This window comes from Mus caroli, unplaced genomic scaffold, assembly GCF_978045245.1.
Source record: "Mus caroli unplaced genomic scaffold, Mus_caroli_1 scaffold_14, whole genome shotgun sequence".
In the NCBI taxonomy this organism is placed as follows: Eukaryota; Metazoa; Chordata; class Mammalia; order Rodentia; family Muridae; genus Mus; species Mus caroli.
The window spans coordinates 110590133-110608134 of NW_028227269.1; the positions used below are offsets into that span (position 1 = coordinate 110590133).

The 18002-nt window shown below is 50.1% G+C and overlaps 1 long non-coding RNA gene across 2 annotated transcripts; it reads left to right on the top strand.

The window, feature by feature from the left end:
- Positions 1–1129: 1129 nt before the first annotated feature.
- On the top strand, positions 1130–4185 carry LOC115032766 (uncharacterized). Of its 2 annotated transcripts, none has more exons than XR_003838386.2 (3): positions 1130–1265; positions 2108–2331; positions 3516–4185. It is a non-coding gene; the product is annotated as an uncharacterized LOC115032766 (long non-coding RNA). The 2 variants fall into 2 exon arrangements; XR_003838387.2 differs by having other exon boundaries at positions 3733–4185.
- The last annotated feature ends 13817 nt before the right edge of the window (positions 4186–18002 follow it).

Here is an 18002-nt window from a genome sequence, read left to right on the forward strand (position 1 = left end):
GACTCCAGTGAGAAGAAAGGCCGGATCCTCTCACCTGAGTCCTGCTGCCCCTCAGCCCTAGCAACCACAGAAGGCTTCAGTCGGAGGAACAAGAAGACAAAGCCAAGAAAACAGCCTCAAGATATAGGCACAGCAGCTTTCAAGGACTCCTGGAAAGGCCTTTGTCAGCCCAGACCTTCCACATGACCCTGGGAAAACCTGCCTGGTCCAGCCTGGAAAATATCTTGCTTAGGAGCAGACTTGTCCAGTTAGGGCCTTAGCTGGATGATCAGAGATGGGATACAGTGGGGTAGTGCATCCCCACACTAGACAAAGTTGGCCTGTCTTTCCTGTTCCTTGCAATCCAAAGATGGCCTCAGCCCTCCTGGGACCAGATCTGATCTCCCATGAAACCCTTTGAACCACCCTTCAGTAGTGTCATTTCTGAGGTGCCCTCCTCATTCCGGATGACTGTGGCCCACCAGACCAGGTGGTGCATCAGGTTGAATGGACTCAGGTTGACCATAAGGACAGGCACCTCCAGCCTTAGTCTCCATGGGCCCCAGGGTCCCTCACCTCATGTAAAGCAATCCACCTCACAGGCTCTTCTTGCGTCCCTGTCGGTCTCCAAAAGGGGTCAGGACTAGATCAGCTTCCTACTGGACTAGCTACCACCAGCTAACGTGACCCCCTCACCCCACCCCTGTCTGCTTCAAGTGACATTCTTCACAAAAGTCCCGCCAGTGGAATTCCAGGCAATTCAAGCCCCAGGGAGCCCAGTGGAGCCCTGCATTGGCCTAGGCAGTTTCTGGAGAAGTAATAGAGCCGGCAGTGAGACTAGGCAGAGAGCTGGTAGCAGTTTCTGGGAAAGAAGGGGACCTAGGCTTCAACTGTCCTGAGAACGGTTTTGTGAACCAGACATCAGATCCAGCGCAATCATTCGTTTAAAATGTTAGCCCTGAGCTGGGCGTAACTGTCCCTCCATGGGTGTGGGTGGGGCCATGGGTGGGTGGGGCCATGAACTTCAGTCCTCAAGGGGACAGAAAGCAACACCAATGGGTAGGGCTTGGTGAACATCCCAGAAAACGACATCCTAATTGGATGATGGCCTGGTGGCAGGTCACCCATACAGAATTCCAATGTCAAGGGCAAAGACCAAAGGATAAGTACTTCGAACTGAGGCCGGAAAGGGCCAGACTAGGATGGCCTTGTGCTCTGGGCTAGACCAGGAAGACCGTGTTCTAGAGGCCTGTGGAGCCAGGAAGAGACCTGATCCCCACAGGAAGGTAGGCTTTGGTACTGATTTCTGACAGCGGCTAATTTTCCTGTTTAATGGTGTCTTGTTACTTACTAAGCTGAAGAAAGTCTCTCACCTTTGTGGGAAATCGACAACAGTTCTGGGTGCAGGAGACTTGTACACAGGGGAAGGCCCCCTCACTTTATTTACCTGCTCCCAGCCCCTGGGAAGGTTCCAGTCCGCACCCCATGACAGAGTGGAAAGGGTGCAGTGTGGGACCCCCTCCCCTTCCCTCCCCTCCAGTGGCTCTTGATATCTGTAGGGAAGATTGACTGATAGTGCAGCCAAGGCCAGACAAGGTGTTCTGCCAGACGCGAAGGAATATTGCTGTCTACTTAATATGGATATCGAACAAGGTGAGATTTTTGGTTGGGGTAAGGAGGTAGCGATAGAACGTAAAATATCTCCTATTCCGTTAGAAGTGCCCTGTTGTGTGGGCTTCAGATACCTGTGCCCTTCTCATTCAGCAGTAAGGCCTTACAGACAGACACACAGACACAGACAAAGACACAAACACAGACACAGACATTATGATGCACACAACCACCTGCCCTGCCCCCACCCCTAGAGAAGGAGGGTGTGCTGAGAGGAAGGCAGCTTAGATCACAAAATAACCTGAGTCCGGTGCTCTAGAGTATGTAGCAGCCGGGATCAGAGCAGGGGTCAAGTCGTGTTCTCTAGGGAAACAGGCACAATCAGATTTAGTGTCTGAGCCGGGAGAGCCAACACTGTTGGCCCAAGCTGAAGACAGGGAGAACAAAGTCCCAGCTCGAACAGGCAAGTGGGTGGCTGTCCCTCCTCTGAGCCTTTGTACCTCAATCTGGCTTTCAGATGACTTGGTGCAGCCCCCATGGAGAGGAACATGGTTTGCTCTGCTCTCTTTAAATAGCAAGTAGCACCTGATCTATGAGACGCCTCAAGACCAGCCCAAAGCAGGTGACTCCCAGGTTGTCCGCGACCACCCAGCATTGGCTCGTGGGAGCAGCAGCCAACAATGGAGTCGCATCAAAAGCCTCAGGCCTCCTAGGATTGGGGGCGGGGCCCAGGAAGTGCTGGTGAGTACTGGGGAGGCCTGAGCCTCTGTGGGGTTCAGGGGATGCTGGCCTTGGAACAGAAGAGTGGTGCAGCCACAGGGTGACCTCATGTGGATGTTGCTGGCCTTGTTGCTTTCTGTTTTTCAAATTTCGTTTCACTGGCTTAAGAAGCCAGGCAGTTGCTTTGGCTGTCCAAAATCCTTAAGGAGCAAAACTCCCCACAATCTTGGAGGAAATTGAATTCAGAAATTAGATGCAAGGCTTAGCAGAGACCTGGGCCGAGCCCCCGACAGGGTGAGACAGACGCATCCACTGAGACCACATCACAGTTATTAACCTTTTACTCTGGAGCATATGGAGAAAAGCTGCCAGACACACGGGGAGAAATTCTCTAAACCACCGTCACAGCGGGAGACTTCAACATACCTCATCAGTAACTGCCAGATCAAAACCACGAGTAAAGGAAAGGGGAGCTAATAGAACAATTAGCCACATAAATTAACAGATATGCAGGCCTTGAAGAAAGCAGCGTCCCTTTCAAAGACTAAACAAACACACAAAAGAGCATTACAGGAACCTTGTAAGTCTGAGCAGATTCTTAGAAGGGGAGGTGGCCCATGCTACAATGGTACTCTGAGCATGGTACAATAAATCCAGGAATAACCACAGACGTGTGCATGTGCATGTATGTGCAAGTGTGTGAATGCACATGTGGGAGTACATGTGTGTGTGAGTGCATGAGCGTGAATATATGTGCATGTGTGTGCATATGCATGTGCAGGTGCATGCACGTGTATATGTGTGCATGTGTGTATGTATTCGTGTGTGTATGTGTGCATATATATGAATGCATGTATGGATGTGGATTGTGTGGGTGCAGCTGTGGGAGTATGTGGGTACGTGTGTGTGTGTGCATGTGTGTGAGTGCATGTGTGCATATGTGTGGGTTATGTGGGTACATGTGTGTATGTGTGTGTGTACATGTTTGAGTGCATGTGTGTATATGTGTGGGTGTGGGTGTGTGTGTATATAAATGTGTGTGTGTTCATGGGTATATACATGTGTGTGAGTGTGTGCATGTACATGTATGTGTATGTATGTGTGTGTACATGTATATGTGTATTTGTGCATGTGTGTGTTCAAGAGGGTGGCAGCCAGAAAACAACCTTGGTGTCATTTCTCAGGATCTGTCCATCTTTTTTCAGAAAGTCTCTATTGGCTCCACTGTTTTACTGCCCGTGGAGAGGCAGAACATAAAGGGGAGGGTAAGCCTCAGGGGTGCCACGACTCTGCCTCCCTAGCACTGGACTACAAGCTCACACAGCCACGTCCAGCTCTCACTAACCACTTGACCAATGGAGCTGCCTCCTCAGTCCCAACATACTTTGTAAAGCCGTGGCCTCCGTCACACACCCTCCCCAGGGCCCGGGTATCATCTCAGAAGAAAAGGAGAACAGACTGTAAGAGCCAGGTGCTAGGAGACTGAGGAGAAACTGCCTTCTGGACGTGACGGGGAGGCTGCACTCAGGAACCGCAGCAGTGGTTACCAGACATGACCTGCATAAAGTCAAGCCGCCAAAGTCCCAGCACGGAGGGCAGAAGCATCCATGAATCCTCAGCCTTCACTGAGCAGCTGTTGACAGCTGATGGCTTCTGAAGATGAGAGTCAGTTTTCGCTAATAGTGTGGCTCCTGGGAGATGGCCCCACACCCACAAGTATATGGACAGCACAAATGGGCTCAGAGGGTTATAAAAAACTAAATAAAATAGGACATGATGTTGAGGATGGGGTGGGTCAGAGACAGGAGTGTGGGGAGATTATGATCAGAATACATGAAATTTTAATGAAAAATATTAAAAGAGAAAAATGTTCAACTTCCAATGTACTTGGCAAAATGGTCAAAGACATGGGCAGAGACTACACTTGACCCTCTGCTCTTGAAGGCCAATTGAGTCTGCTTCTGTGTCCCCAGAATAAGGAGCAAGCCACCACCTACAGGTCTACCTTCTAAGTTGTCAAGGGAGTGGACGGCTTAAGAGGTGGGCACTGAGAGCTTGGCACACAGGCGGCGCAGAGGGGTGGACGCACCAGCACAGGGGAGACATCTGAGCCTCCCCGGCTCACAGAGGAAATGCCACATCACACTGCCACACTGAAGTGTAACGAGGGCACCGTATCTCAAAAATCATGAACTCAGGGATGGGAAGGATGGCCCAGCAGTTAAGAGCACTGGCTGCTCCTTCAGAGGACATGAGTTCAATTCCCAGTACCCCACATGACAGCTCACAACCATCTATAACTCCAGTTTCATGGGATATGACACCCCCTTCTGGCCTCTATGTGTACTGCACAGACATGGTGCATATATAAACACAAAACACTCAAAAATGTATTCATAAAATAAAAATAGTTATTTAAAATATAATGGACCAGGCAGTGGTGACACATGGTCTAGAAAACAGCCAGGGCTACACAAAGAAGCTTTTTCTCAAAACCAATCAATCACTGGACAGCAGGACTAGGAATAGCCCAGCTATAGAGTGCTTACCTAGCAGGTCTGAAGCCCCAGGTTCTGCCCACAGCACCACCGTGAACTTGTGTGCCTGTGTCAAAACAACAACATGAAAGGACATGATCCTTAAAGAAGCAGAGAAAAGAAAGGAAGTATGACCCCCTGTAGTCGGAGGCCGGCCTGTGGCCTACATGAACCAGGTATCCCTGGAAGGCAGGCTGGGGCTGAAAGAGAAACTAGACGGCGAGAAAAGAATGATGAGGCCAAGACAAATTTTTCTCTGATCAAGGCCTGCGTTTACTAAGAGACTGTGCTTAAAAGGGGGAAGGCCCATGCACACCCATTACCCCCACCCCACCCCCACCCACCCCCACCCTGCCAGTCCATCCTTGGTGCTTTGTCAGCCATGCTGTCAGCACTTGGTCACCAGGCTGTTGCTTATTCAGGAAGGTCTCAGGAAGACAGGTTCAGCCTCTCTGCAGGTAGCAGAAGAGCAGGGCAGTTGTCACTTCAAAAGAAGCCAGCCAAGTCGGAAAGCTGCACCGCAGGTGGCCCCACCTCAGTGGTGACAAGGTCTGTACCAGCCCGCTTCAGGCTGGGGAAGGCTACATGACCCAAACTAGTTTTAGTGGTCCGTAAACCCACGGCCTGTCTCTTTCTGTCTCCATCTCCTTGGTTGCCCCTGCATCTTCTGGGCATTCATAAGGAATAGTTTTGCTTCTAAATTCTTCTTTTTTTTCTTTTGATTTCCACAACCCCTCCATCCTCTCCTCCCAGTCCCACCCTCCCATCCCACTTCTTCCACCTCCCCTTCTCCTCAGAGGATGGGGGGGGCTCTCTCCCTGCAACCCACCCTGGCACATCAAATCTCTCCAGGACTAAGCACACCCTCTCCCACTGAGGCCAGACAAGGCAGCCCAGTGAGGGGAAAGGGATCCAAAAGCAGGCAAGACAGTCCGAGTCTGAATTCTAAACCAACAGGAACAGGCTTCAAATCCTAAGACTCAACCTCCAGCTTCATAGGCCAAGCACTCAGGCGCTCTCCTGCCCTCCAGGGAATCTCACGCTTGTAAAAGTCGGGGACAGGAACTCTGGCAGGTTGGCCTGGGCCAGACAATAGGACCAGCCTCTGAGACCTCTGTAGTAGTCACCTTCTTGTGGCTTTTCCCACATCATTTTATCAGGAAATTTTCAAACACGGCGAAGTTGAAAGACTTGCACAGTGGATATGCCTACCCACCTTCTCTTATAAACACCAGTGACCTGGAGCTGCCCCATCTGCCCTGCCCACAAGCAACCCACCCCACAGCCATCTTGCTTTGCAATACCTTTCAAGTCAAGTTGCAGAGGACATCTGCCACCCACCCCTCCATGCCTATCCCAGTAAGCAAACCACAGATGAGTCCATTCTGTGTTCTCTCCCGCTCCCTCCCTCTCTGTCCCCCTGGTCATTCCCTTCCCCCAGATTTTCAGACAGGATCTCTTCCCGTTACCCTAGGTGAACTGAAACTTTACTACATAGACCCTCAAACTCACACAAAAATCTCCCTGCCTCTTCCTCCAGAGTGCTGGGATTAAAACTTTCGATAAAAAAGACATCCGTATTAGTAAAACACACCCCTGGTCTGCCTGTGAGGGTGTTTGCAGAGAGAACCGGATGTTAGGGGAAATCTGTGGCTTGATCCACGGAGGGATTCAAATTGTTAATTGTCTGTTGGATTGTGGAAGGGTGGGGCATGGTCAGAAGAAAGGGGTTGCCATGAAGGCTTGCCCTTGAGGGTCTCTCGTGACCCTGGCTCCTTCCTGTCTCTCTGCTTCCTGGGTGCCATGATGGGAGTGGCTTTCTCCCGCGGGACCCATCCTGCTTTGTGTTCTGCCTCTCCACAGAGAGGCATAAAAACAGTAGGGCTGGTGACCCCCGAGTTGAAACCTCTGACGTTGAGATCAAAGTCCGGTTAAACTGTTTCTCTTGAGTTCTTGTCACGAAAGGGGAGCACGTGGGCAGCACAGCAGCAAACCGGGGTCCCGCTTCTCTTTGCATCTCCACTCAGCTTTGGCCACAGAATTTTGTACTAATTTGATAAACTTTATGCTTGAGATGTGTGCTTGCGTGTGCTATGGTTGGGAGAGACTCTGTCCCAATTATGAGCCCTCTTTTGTGTTTAAATGGTGTGAACACTAAGCAACTTTGTTCTTACAAACAAGTCCACGGAGACAAAGGGAGCTTTGTCACAGCCATTCCCAAACACACAGAGCTCCATTATCAGAAAGAATGGAAGTGGTCAGCTGACAGGCAAGGCTGTGGGCCACTGAAACCTCTGCTTCTGTCTGCAGAGGGCTTTGTTTTATCCCTCCCCGCTCCTCACCCCCAAACGCCCCGGTGCACTGTCAGAGGTTACACTGCAGGTGGGAATCCCGGTGCAAGAGTCAGAGGGGAAGATAGAAGAGGAAAATCTAGACAGATCAAGTCAGCCTTAGGCCTTGAAAACCGCCACCCAGTGGTCGCCAACAAAGGAGAGTGATGCCCCATATCGCCACCAGAGAGCGCTGTGCCACCAAAAGCACAAGGGCAGAGAGGGCACCCCTCTTTCTTGGGTCTACCCAACCCAATCTGCTGGAGTGCCTACACCAGAATTCTCCTCCCGGTTAGTCTCATCTGCTCTACGCTGGAGCAAAACCACTAGATCTGGGTACCAGGTGGCTTCAGGATACCAGGAAATTCTGCCCTGGTGATAATTTCCTTAGTCAGGCTGGAACCCAAGTCTGTACAAAGGACCCAGGATGAGGGGGCACTGAACCCAGGCTCCTCCTTCTGAACACTATGAGCCTGTGTCCCTGCTCCAAATGATGACCACTGTCTGAAAGGGAAGTGAGAAATCCAGGGGTAGCTCAATAACAACTTACCAAGAATCCACAAAGCAACAGGTTCCATCCCCAGCAACAAGAAGAAAAAAAAAAGGTGAGGGAGCTTCAGGGTCCACAGCCCTCCCCTAACACTGGTCACACCCAAAACAAGCCCGGTAGGAGCTGTGTGTCCAACTGCTGTGGGTGAGGCTGGGCCTTGCAGGTGTTGTGAGCTCAGTAGACAGTAGATGCTGGTACTGGGTGCCCTGAGAAGAACAGGTTCCTTTCCCTGCCGTTCAGAGAGAATGGAGCTTCAGGCAGGGCCCAGGTCACCTCCCCAGGCTTCAGTCTGCCCATCTGCCAGGCGGGGCTGTTGGTGGCTGACTCAGAAGAGTGAGCTGTCTGAGTGGCCAGGAATCCTCAAGGTGCCTGCATAGATCTCGTGCTCTGAATACAGGACTCTCCTTCCTGTTCCCCAAGTCCAGGACATCAGCCAGGAGACCCTGGGTTCCATTCGTTGTAGCATTGATAAGGTCACTCCTTGATGGCTACCGTCTGACCAGGCTGAGTCCTCAGCCCAGCTTGCAGCTCTCGGCTGTGTCATCTCCAGCTACGGGAAGGAGGGCCCCACTCAGAGAATGGTCAATCTTGCCTTGAGAACTTGGCTGGAACTAACCAGACCTCCCTCCCAGCCACTGGTTAAGCTTCTGGCTGCTGGTTAAGCTCTCTGCTCCTTCCTTCCTGGCCTACGTAGAAACCAGCAAGGAAGTGATTTCAGTGGGTGCTTACCTCAGAGGTACTCACTGTGAAGTCCCAATATGGACATGGGAACCAGGGGCTTTGTGACTTGTGGGGCTAGAGGGTCTCTGAGTACCATTGGGGATTGAATAGACTAATATGAGCCAGGACCAGGGATGTCCCGACCTGATTTGGGTGACCAGGCATAGCTCAGGAGAAAGGACCCTACAATTCGGTGTAAAGAGTAGTTGCAGGGCCCCAGTTCACCCAAGAGATGGTTCTGAGCCTCCAGGACCTCAGCTCCAGCCAGCCTTTGTACTTACACTGGGCAGCTCCGAGACAGTGGTATCTGTCAGTACAGATGAAGACCACAGGACTCTGGGAAGGGTCAGCCAGGGCTATGGTAGGCTGGTGGGGTGGGCCCAGCTTCTCTCAACTCTGGCCCTTATTATGTACGATGACATTCAAGAGCCCTAGGAGAGGCCAGAACAGTCCTGCTCAGGAGCAGCAGGCCAGGTGTGAGGGGCAGAGGAAAGCAGGATTTAGCACCTCTGACAAGCCAGTTAGGCCTCACTCTTTCCTGATGGTCCCACAGTAACTTTATGCTTAGCATGTGGAGGAGCCCTGGCTGGCTGAGCCCCAGTCACCAGCAGAGGGGGGTGGAGGGACTCAGGGTCTCCCATCCTCTTTAACATCTGCTTCAGTCCAGCCTTCCTGTGGGATGTGAAGTATCCATATCTCGTCGTGACTTTGATTTTTTTTTTTCTCTCCCAGTATTGTGAACATCTCTCTTTTCATGGGCTTGGGCCATTCATGCATCCTTTTTGAGAAAAAAAAAAATGCCTCTCTCCTACCATTTTTCTCTTAAACCCCTTTCTCCTTATTTCCTGCGGATGCGATCTTCCATCTCATCCTTCTCTTCCTCCTCTTCCTTCTTTTTGAAATGGAGTCTCACTTATAGCCCAGACTCACCTAAAAATCATTGTGTGTCCCAGGCTGGCACCTCCTGCCTCAAGCCTTTTGAATGCTGGGATTCCAGGTACAAGCCACCCACTAGGCTCCTTCACACTTGAATTTATGTTTATATTTACATGTTTTTCTGTGTGTGGGTGTTTTTTCATGTATGTGAATATGTGCATCGCATGCGTACCTGGTGTTCGTAGAGGTCAGAAAAAGGGCCCTGGATCTCCCGGATCTGGAGTTACATACAGTTATGATCTATCACATGAGTTCTGGGAACTAAACCCCAGTCCTCTGCAAGAGCCGTATGTGCTCTAAACTGCTGAGCTGTCTCTCTGGTCCTTAAAGCTTCCTGAAATGCTTTCAGTCTATTGTGTATGTATTGATTTGTGTGGGAGGATACACCTGAGGAGGTCAGAGAATAACCCACCGGCCGGAGTCAGACCTCTCCATTCACCTTTGGATCCCAGGGATCGAATTGACATTAAGCTTGGTGGAAACACCTTTTACCCACTGAGTGGTCTGAATAGCCCTTATTTTTTTTTAACATAATGTATTTTTACTATATTCACTCCCCCTTATTTTTCTAACATGTATATAATGTAGTTTTGCTATATTAAGCCCCCAATGCCCTTTCTGATCCCCATCCCACTCCCATTCCCTCGGGATCCTTTTAACGAGTCAGATTCCTCCTACACGGACGACCCCTTTTTATGACAGAGTTTAATTGGTGTTGCTTGCAGGAGTGTGGGTGTGAGTCTGTGTACCGGAGCGTGAGCAACTTAACCAACAGCTAAGCGCATCACTGGGGTTTAAAAAAAAAAAAAAAAAAGTCCCGCTCCTCCGGCTGTGCAATTGCCCCTGAGAAAGGGGGCGGAGCCTCATGAGCCCCGCCCCCTCCGTGCTGGAATGTTGACCAGCTCCATCTTGTGCTGGTAAGGACAGCAGCTGTCTTGAGTCCAGAAACAGCCATACTGTGTACAGAGGCAGCATTTCACAGCACTGGCCGAAGCCTGTGTCTCACACACCCTTTCCTCAATTCTATTCCACCGTGTTTGACAGTGACAGAGACATGTCCCATTTAGGGCTGACCCTCAAAGGTCAGTTCCTAACTGTGAGTCTCTACATTAACTGCTGGCCACTGCAAAAGGAAGCTTTTCCACACTGCTGAGAACAGCACTAATTTTTTTTTCATTTTAAAATGTTTCTCTTCATCTTAGCATGGCCCTTGCTCACTTACATTCCGTTAACTCTGATTTCTACACTGTTTTCTATTTACTCCGTAATCTTTTCTAAGTTCTCCTTTCCGGGCTTTATTAGTTCTCATCTATATGATGGGCTGCTGTGGCATCGCTGTCCTGGTCACCATTGTGAGACAGGAGAAAGAGGCACACAGATCCAATACTGCAGTGTCAGTTTTTTTCCGGACTTACAGATCAGACCATGGCACCAAGCAACAGCAAGACCACAGATCTCCATGATCTCGGGAAGAGGGAGCCAGTCTATATGAAGAAAGTTACTCCAACGAAAGTTACTCCAACCTGTCTGAAACGTCCCCGGTTTAAACACCAAGTGTGCCTCTGGGGCCAACGTGTGTGTGTGTGTGTGTGTGTGTGTGTGTGTGTGTGTGTGTGTGTAAATGGTTGTTCGGATCAGTGTGAGGAAAGCCCACTGGAGTTCCCCAGGACATTGTGATGGGTAAGACTACGGTCTTCTGCACTCAAGTCAAGCAGAGCCCTAGAAGTGTCAGAAGCCAGTTTGGAGTGTCAGGTCCTATTTCTGGGGTATCTGACTTCCCAGGCTGTGGTGGTCCCTGGATTCTGGATCCTGACTCCTAGATCCTGGATTTCTGCTCAGTGGAATTCTAGCCAACTGGATTGGCCAGCAGAGCAGGGAAGGCTCTAGTGTTGACCCACGGGCTAGTCCAGAAAAAGGGGCAATTGAATGATAGAAGCCACCTCACTGTGGGGACACCAAGCATCCTCAAGGAAGCTGCCCCAAGAGATGCCAGCAGGAAACTGCAACTGGAGGCGAGTCCTGTGGTATGGCCCAGCTGCCTCACAGCCACCAAAGAAGCTGTACACCTGGTTCACAGAAACCAAGAAAAAACCCTGGTCAGTGTCTAAAACAACCAGAGGAGAAGCTGTCTTCCAGGTGCCACAGGGATTGGCGCATCTGTGAGAGGTGTGGCTGCCCTCCCTGTCATTGAAGTATCTCCTGTGTAGGCCTGAGCCATAGCATTTGGTCCTGGGATCTCCCCTTCTGTCATATTCCCGTGGCTCCTGACCCAGGGCTTCTCATATGTGTCTCTTCTCCCTCCCTTCCTCCCTCCCATCCAACTTCAGGCTCTACCTCACTCAGCCCCCCATGCCCTCTAGATTCTGCTGAATTTGGCTCAGCTGCCCAAACCTATCCATCCCTCCAGCTGGCATAGGGAGCAGCTGAGGAGTGTGGCCACCACCCTGGCTCTGGGGGAACTGATAGCAGTGCCTTCCAGCCATCCTGGGAATATAGTGTCTCTGCTCCTGCCATCACGGGGATTCCATGTGGTTTAGCAGGTTGAAGCCACGTACGTCCTTTTTCCAGTCCAGGAAGTAGGAGGATACAATGCCGGAGAACAATTGTCTGCAGCCAAGCAGTCAAACAATGGGTGTAGGGGAGGGGTAGAGGGTTCTCTTAGGGTTACTGTTGCTGTGATGAGACACCATAACCAGAAGCAAGTTGGGGAGATGTATCAGTCAGGGGTCTCTAGAGTCGCAGAACTCTTTATAGTAAGGGAATTTGTTAAGATGGCATACAGTCTTGTAGTCCAACTCTTCAACAATGGTCAACTGTGAATGGAAATCCAAGGACCCAATAGTTGCTTAGTCCTAGTAGGCGAAGAAGAGAGAATCCTCCTTCTTCCAATGTCCCTATGTAGGTCTCCAGCGGAAGGTGTGGCCCAGATTAAAGGTGTGTGATACCATGCCTGGATGTGGGACTTGCTTTGTTCCAGATGACCTTGTACTCAGAGATCTCTTGGCCTTCGTCTCCTGGGACTCATAGCCACTATGCCTCAAGATCTGGATCACAGGTGAGCCTTCCAATTCTGGATGGTAGTTCATTCCAGATATAGTCAAGTTGACAACCAGGCACTGCCATTACAGGAGGCATGGTGATTTGAATAAGAATGGGCCCCATAGGCTCCTTTATTTGAATGCTTAGTCAGCAGGGAGCAATGGCCTTGTTAGAGGAACTGTGTCCCTGGAGCTGAGGGTCTTTTTGTTTGTTTTTTGTTTTTTTTCTAGTACATTTACTACTAAGTATTTTATTTACTTTCATGAAATTCTTTTTTTTAATTAAGTATTTTCTTCATTTACATTTCAAATGCTATCCCAAAAGTTCCCCAGACCCCCCCCCCCCCACTCCCCTACCCACCCACTCCCACTTCTTGGCCCTGGCTTTCCCCTGTACTGAGGCATATAAAGTTTGTAAGACCAAGGGGCCTCTCTTTCCAATAATGGCCGACTAGGCCATCTTCTGCTACATATGCAGCTAGAGACACGAGCTCCAGGGGTAGTGGTTAGTTCATACTGTTGTTCCACCTATAGGGTTGCAGATCCCTTTAGCTCCTTGGGTACTTTCTCTAGTTCCTCCATTGGGGACCCTGTGATCCATTCAATAGCTGACTGTGAGCATCCACTTCTGTGTTTGCTAGGCCCCGGCATAGTCTCACAAGAGACAGCTATATCTGGGTCCTTTCAGCAAAATCTTGCTAGTGTATGCAATGGTGTCAGCGTTTGGAGGCTGACTATGGGATGGATCCCCGGGTAATGCAGTCTCTAGATGGTCGGTCCATCCTTTCGTCTCATGGAGCTGGGTTTTGAAAGAGTCCCAGTGGCCCTCTCTTCCAGCTGCAGGCAGATCCGGTTAAGCTACTTCTCCAGCACCAAGTCTAACTACATTTTGCCACGCTCCCTGCCATAATGATAATGGACTAAAACTCAAAGTGTAAGCAAGCCCAAATTAAATGCTTTCTTTTTTAAGTGTTGCCAAGTTCGTGGTATCTCGTCACAGGTTTAGCACACTGGGCCCAACAGGAGGAAAGGGCTTATGAGGCTTACACTTAAACATCATCCTCCATCATTGACTTACGTCAGGACAGGCACTCAAACCGGGCAGGAACCTGGAGGCAGAGCTGATGCAGAGGCCTCAAGCAGTGCTGCTTACTGGCTCGCTTCGTATGACTTGCTCAGCCTGCTTTCTTACAGAACCCAGAACCACCAGCCCAAGGATGGACCACCCTCTATAGGCTGGGCCCACCCACATCAATCCCAAAGAAAGAAAAAAGCTCTATGGCTAGATTTTACGGAGATATTTTCTCAGTTAAAGTTTCCTCCTCTCAGATAACTCTAGTTTATGTCAAGCTGACATAAAAAAACTATCCAGCACGCACTTACACAAAAGATAATTATAAATAAATGCTAAAAATACAAATTCCCATTGAAATTAAAAACTCAGCTGCATGTGGTGGCATGCACCTATAATTCCAGCCCTCAGGAGATTGACACAAGAGATCTGAGGTTCAAGACTAGCTTGGACCTCTGCTCAAAACAAAAACGTCAAACTTAGTTTCCATCTCATGTTCGTTAGGATGAAAATGGTCAAGCATACCCTAAAATGAACGAGCTGTGGTGGTGTACCCCTTTAATCCCAGAACTCTGGAGGCAGAGGCAGGTGGATCTCTGTGAGTTCAAGGTCAGCCTGGCCTAGAGAGTGAGTTCCAGGCTAGCTGGTGTCATAAAATAAGGCGTCATCTCAGAAGAAAGCATCCTAAAACAACAAAGGGTAGAGGGGACTATTGGTGGGAATACTGGGGTGCAAGCTTTCAAAAACAAAGTAGCAATTAAAGGTATATACCCTGTGAGCAAGCAGATAACCTGAAGAAACTGCAGGCAGGGCCCAGGGCAGATAGAGTCTCACAGCAGGACAGGAGCCACAAGGGACAATGGTTCTGGTGTCTCCCTGGGGAGGGGACTTCAGTCTACACAGGAAGGAAACCCTTCCCCTCTACACTTTGAACTTGAGCCCAGGCATTCCCACAGAGAGAGGACGGAGGATAGGCTTGTAGAGCTGAGGGGCAGGGTGCCAGCGAGCTGAGAAACAGGTTACCCATGGGGGCTGAGGGATAAGAAGCCAATGGGGCTGAGGGACAGCAAGCCAGTGGAGGAGGGGCGCTGAGAAGCAGGGAATAGGGGCATTAAGGGTTAGGGTGCCACTGAGGGGAACTTCCAGTGGGGCAGGGAGGCTAAAGGTCAGGGCACCAGTGGAGCTAGGAGACAGGGAGCTAGGATGCCTAGGTACATCACTTCAGTCCCGAGCTGTCCTCCTTAGATCCTTTCTGTCCCTCCAGGCCCCTGTGCTCCCCTGCCAGTGCCCTTACTGCCTCAGTCTTCAGCTTCACCTCTGAGAAGAGAAGAACAGGTCTCCAGTCCAGCCAAACCAACAGTGAAAATGGGGAGGAGTTGAACTCTGTCCCTGAACAAGTTACACAAGCTAAAAGCACCTTCCTCTCCCTGAGGCCCTGGGCCAGGAGGTGAGCGTGCTGAATATTGTTAAGTCACTATTAATAACGATAATCCTTCATTGTAAGCTTCCACTTATTATTTATTCTCCTGTTAAATACAGCTACAATCTTAGTGCCTAAGGCCATGTCACTCCCAGGTAACACATGTTAGGCCCTTCTCTCTCGCACCCTGGATGTCTCCATCTGTCAGGCAGCAGCCCCTGCTTTGAGTACTCCACAGATACCTTGAGGGAGCCACCCTGCAAACAGCAGCTGCTTGCTACTGAAGCACAAGGCAGCTTCAGGGGGCTGCTGGGCCAGCCATCACAAAGCTGGCTGAACTCTTGTTGACAGGACTGTCATTTTCACCCTGGCCAGAGGGAGAGTACTTCCTCAGCTGACCCAGCACAGGGACTTCTGTAATTGGTGGAAGTGTGCAGGTGGAAGTGTGCAATCTGGGATCTGTGCAAACAGAGTGCAGTGTGCATGGAAGACTGCTGTGATGGTACACTGAGACCTGCACCCCTGCTCTAGACTGGAGGCTCCCTCGTTATGCTGCCCCCTGGTATTGCAGCTTTAGACCTTATAGAAGCCATCTCTCAAGTGATAGAAAACCAGTCTCTCTAATGAAGAATTCCAAACATTCAGGGAGACTCTGGAAATGGAACATGGCTCTCAGTAGGGAGAGAAAGCCAGGAACAGGTCAGCAGCAGAGGACGACCACAGGCTGGAGTCACCTGAGCAAGGTCAACTGTAGTGTGAATGATTCTGTGTGCTTGGCCCTTTAAAGGATCCCCAGTAGCTAGTCAACTGGCTCTTTGGGAGTGCTTAAGCCATTGGAACTGCTTGACCCTGTTGGCTGCCTCTTGGACTTCTGGGAACTGGAGAGGACTAAAATCAGGCAGCAGAGCCTGGGAAAGGGAGTGGGATCAGGAGTAGGATCCAGGAGGCAAGAGTGGGGTCAGAGAAGACAGTAGGAGCAGGAAGAAAGAAGAGCAACTAGGGCAAGAGGGGAGGGGAGGGGAGGGGAGGGGAGGGGAGGGGAGGGGAGGGGAGGGGAGGGGAGGGGAGGGGAGGGGAGGGGAGGGGAGGGGAGGGGAGGGGAGGAGATTAAGCAGAGTAAAAATAGGGATGGTTAAGACAGGAGAAGCTGCCGGGCATGGTGGCACTCACCTTTAATCCCAGCAGAGGCAGGCGGATTTCTGAGTTCGAGGCCAGCCTGGTCTACAAAGTGAGTTCCAGGACAGCCAGGAATACAGAGAAACCCTGTCTCGGAACCCCCCCCCCCCAAAAAAAAAAAAGACCGGAGGAGCTGAGCTGAATCAGAGACGGTATTGTTAGGAGAACCCAGGAGGAACCCACAAAGAAGAAAAGCCTCTGTCAACACTGACTGTAGCCTCACAGCCACAGTCTCACAGTACAAGCTCTGTGGTGACTCCCCTCCTCCCGTCTTGGTGGCCATGCCATGCAGGGGACCTCACACACCAGCTGTGCAGGACTTTTCTGAGCTGCCAGTCACAGAAACCATGAGGAACTGTCTCCACCTAGAAACTCTGAGGAGACATGGCAATGAAATGTCACATGGCACCCTCACGGATGAAGGATGAGCTGTAGTTGGCAGTAGGTCCTAAGGATTCCTAAGCAGTGACAGGTGGCATTTGGGGACACTTGGTGCAGATCCTGAAAAGTAAGCCACACTGTTTTGAAACTTCTCTGTAAACTAAATTTACTCTAAACTTCAAAGGATTTGTTTTGGTTTTTTTTTTTTTTTTTTTTTTTTTTTTTTTTTTTTTTTTTTTTTTTTTGGTTTTTCGAGACAGGGTTTCTCTGTGTAGCCCTGGCTGACCTGGAACTCACTTTGTAGACCAGGCTGGCCTCAAACTCAGAAATCAGCCTGCCTCTGCCTCCCAAGTGCTGGGATTAAAGGCGTGCGCCACCACGCCCGGCCAAAGGCTATTTTTAAAAGATTTATTTTATTTATATGAGTACAGTGTAGCTGTCTTCAGACACACCATAAGAGTGCATCAGATCCCATTACAGATGGTTGTGAGCCACCATGTGGTTTCTGGGAATTGAACTCAGGACCTCAGGAATAGCAGTCAGTGCTCTTAACCACTGAGCCATCTCTCCAGCCCCAAAGGCTACTTTTTAAAAATGAACTCACAGAATCATTTTGCAGCCTGCATATGGGAACAGGCCTCCTCCCTCCTGTGTACTTCTGGACCAGGGGTGGAGTAAGCCTTCCAATCAGAGGCCTCCATGGGAGTAATGAATGGAAGACCACAGAGCCAGCCTGGCTCAGTCAATTCCTTATTTAAGATTTTTAGTCTAGGGCTGGGCATGCTGGTGCAGGTCTGCCTTCCAAGCATTCGGGAGACTGAGGCAGGAGAATTGCAAATTTGATTACAGTCTGGGCTACATAGAAATTTGACCAGCCTGGGGTGGAGAGTGAGACCTTCATTTCTCTAGACTCAGATTCCAACTTCACACCACGCCCTTCTAAAGGCACATGTGTGCTCCCTCCCTTCAGCTACCAAACTATTGAAAAAATGGCCCTAGAAATTAGAACATTACAGGAACTCCACACAAAAGGAAGGCAGTGTCTGAAGAAGCCTGGTATCTCCCAGGAAGCAATCTTTCACTTCTGGCACCACCAATCACACCCATATTTCTGGAGAGATGGAGCCCAGACAGAAGTGATGGGCAGCGCCCCACCTTCACCACTGCTTAGCTATGCATATCTCTTGCCTTCTATTCTGACTTAAGCTTCATCTCAGTGCCCCAAGATGGACTCAGGGTGTCACTACAGACCTCTGTCTGTTCTTCCAAGGAAGCCACCTGGAATAAACCTCCCTTCTCTGCTTTTCCTCCATCGAGTTAGTAAGCTCCCGAGGACTGCCATGCCCAGCTCAGGACTGCCAGAGCCCAAGCTTCAACCCAACTTCCTGTTTTAGAAAAGAAACAAGGAAAAAAAGGATTTTTATTATATAAGCTCAGGAGTGAAATGGACAAACCTGTTTCTTTCTGAGTTTCACTTATCTGGTTTCAAATTCAAGACTAGCTCATGCCTTATAAAGGTGCAGCCAGCAGGT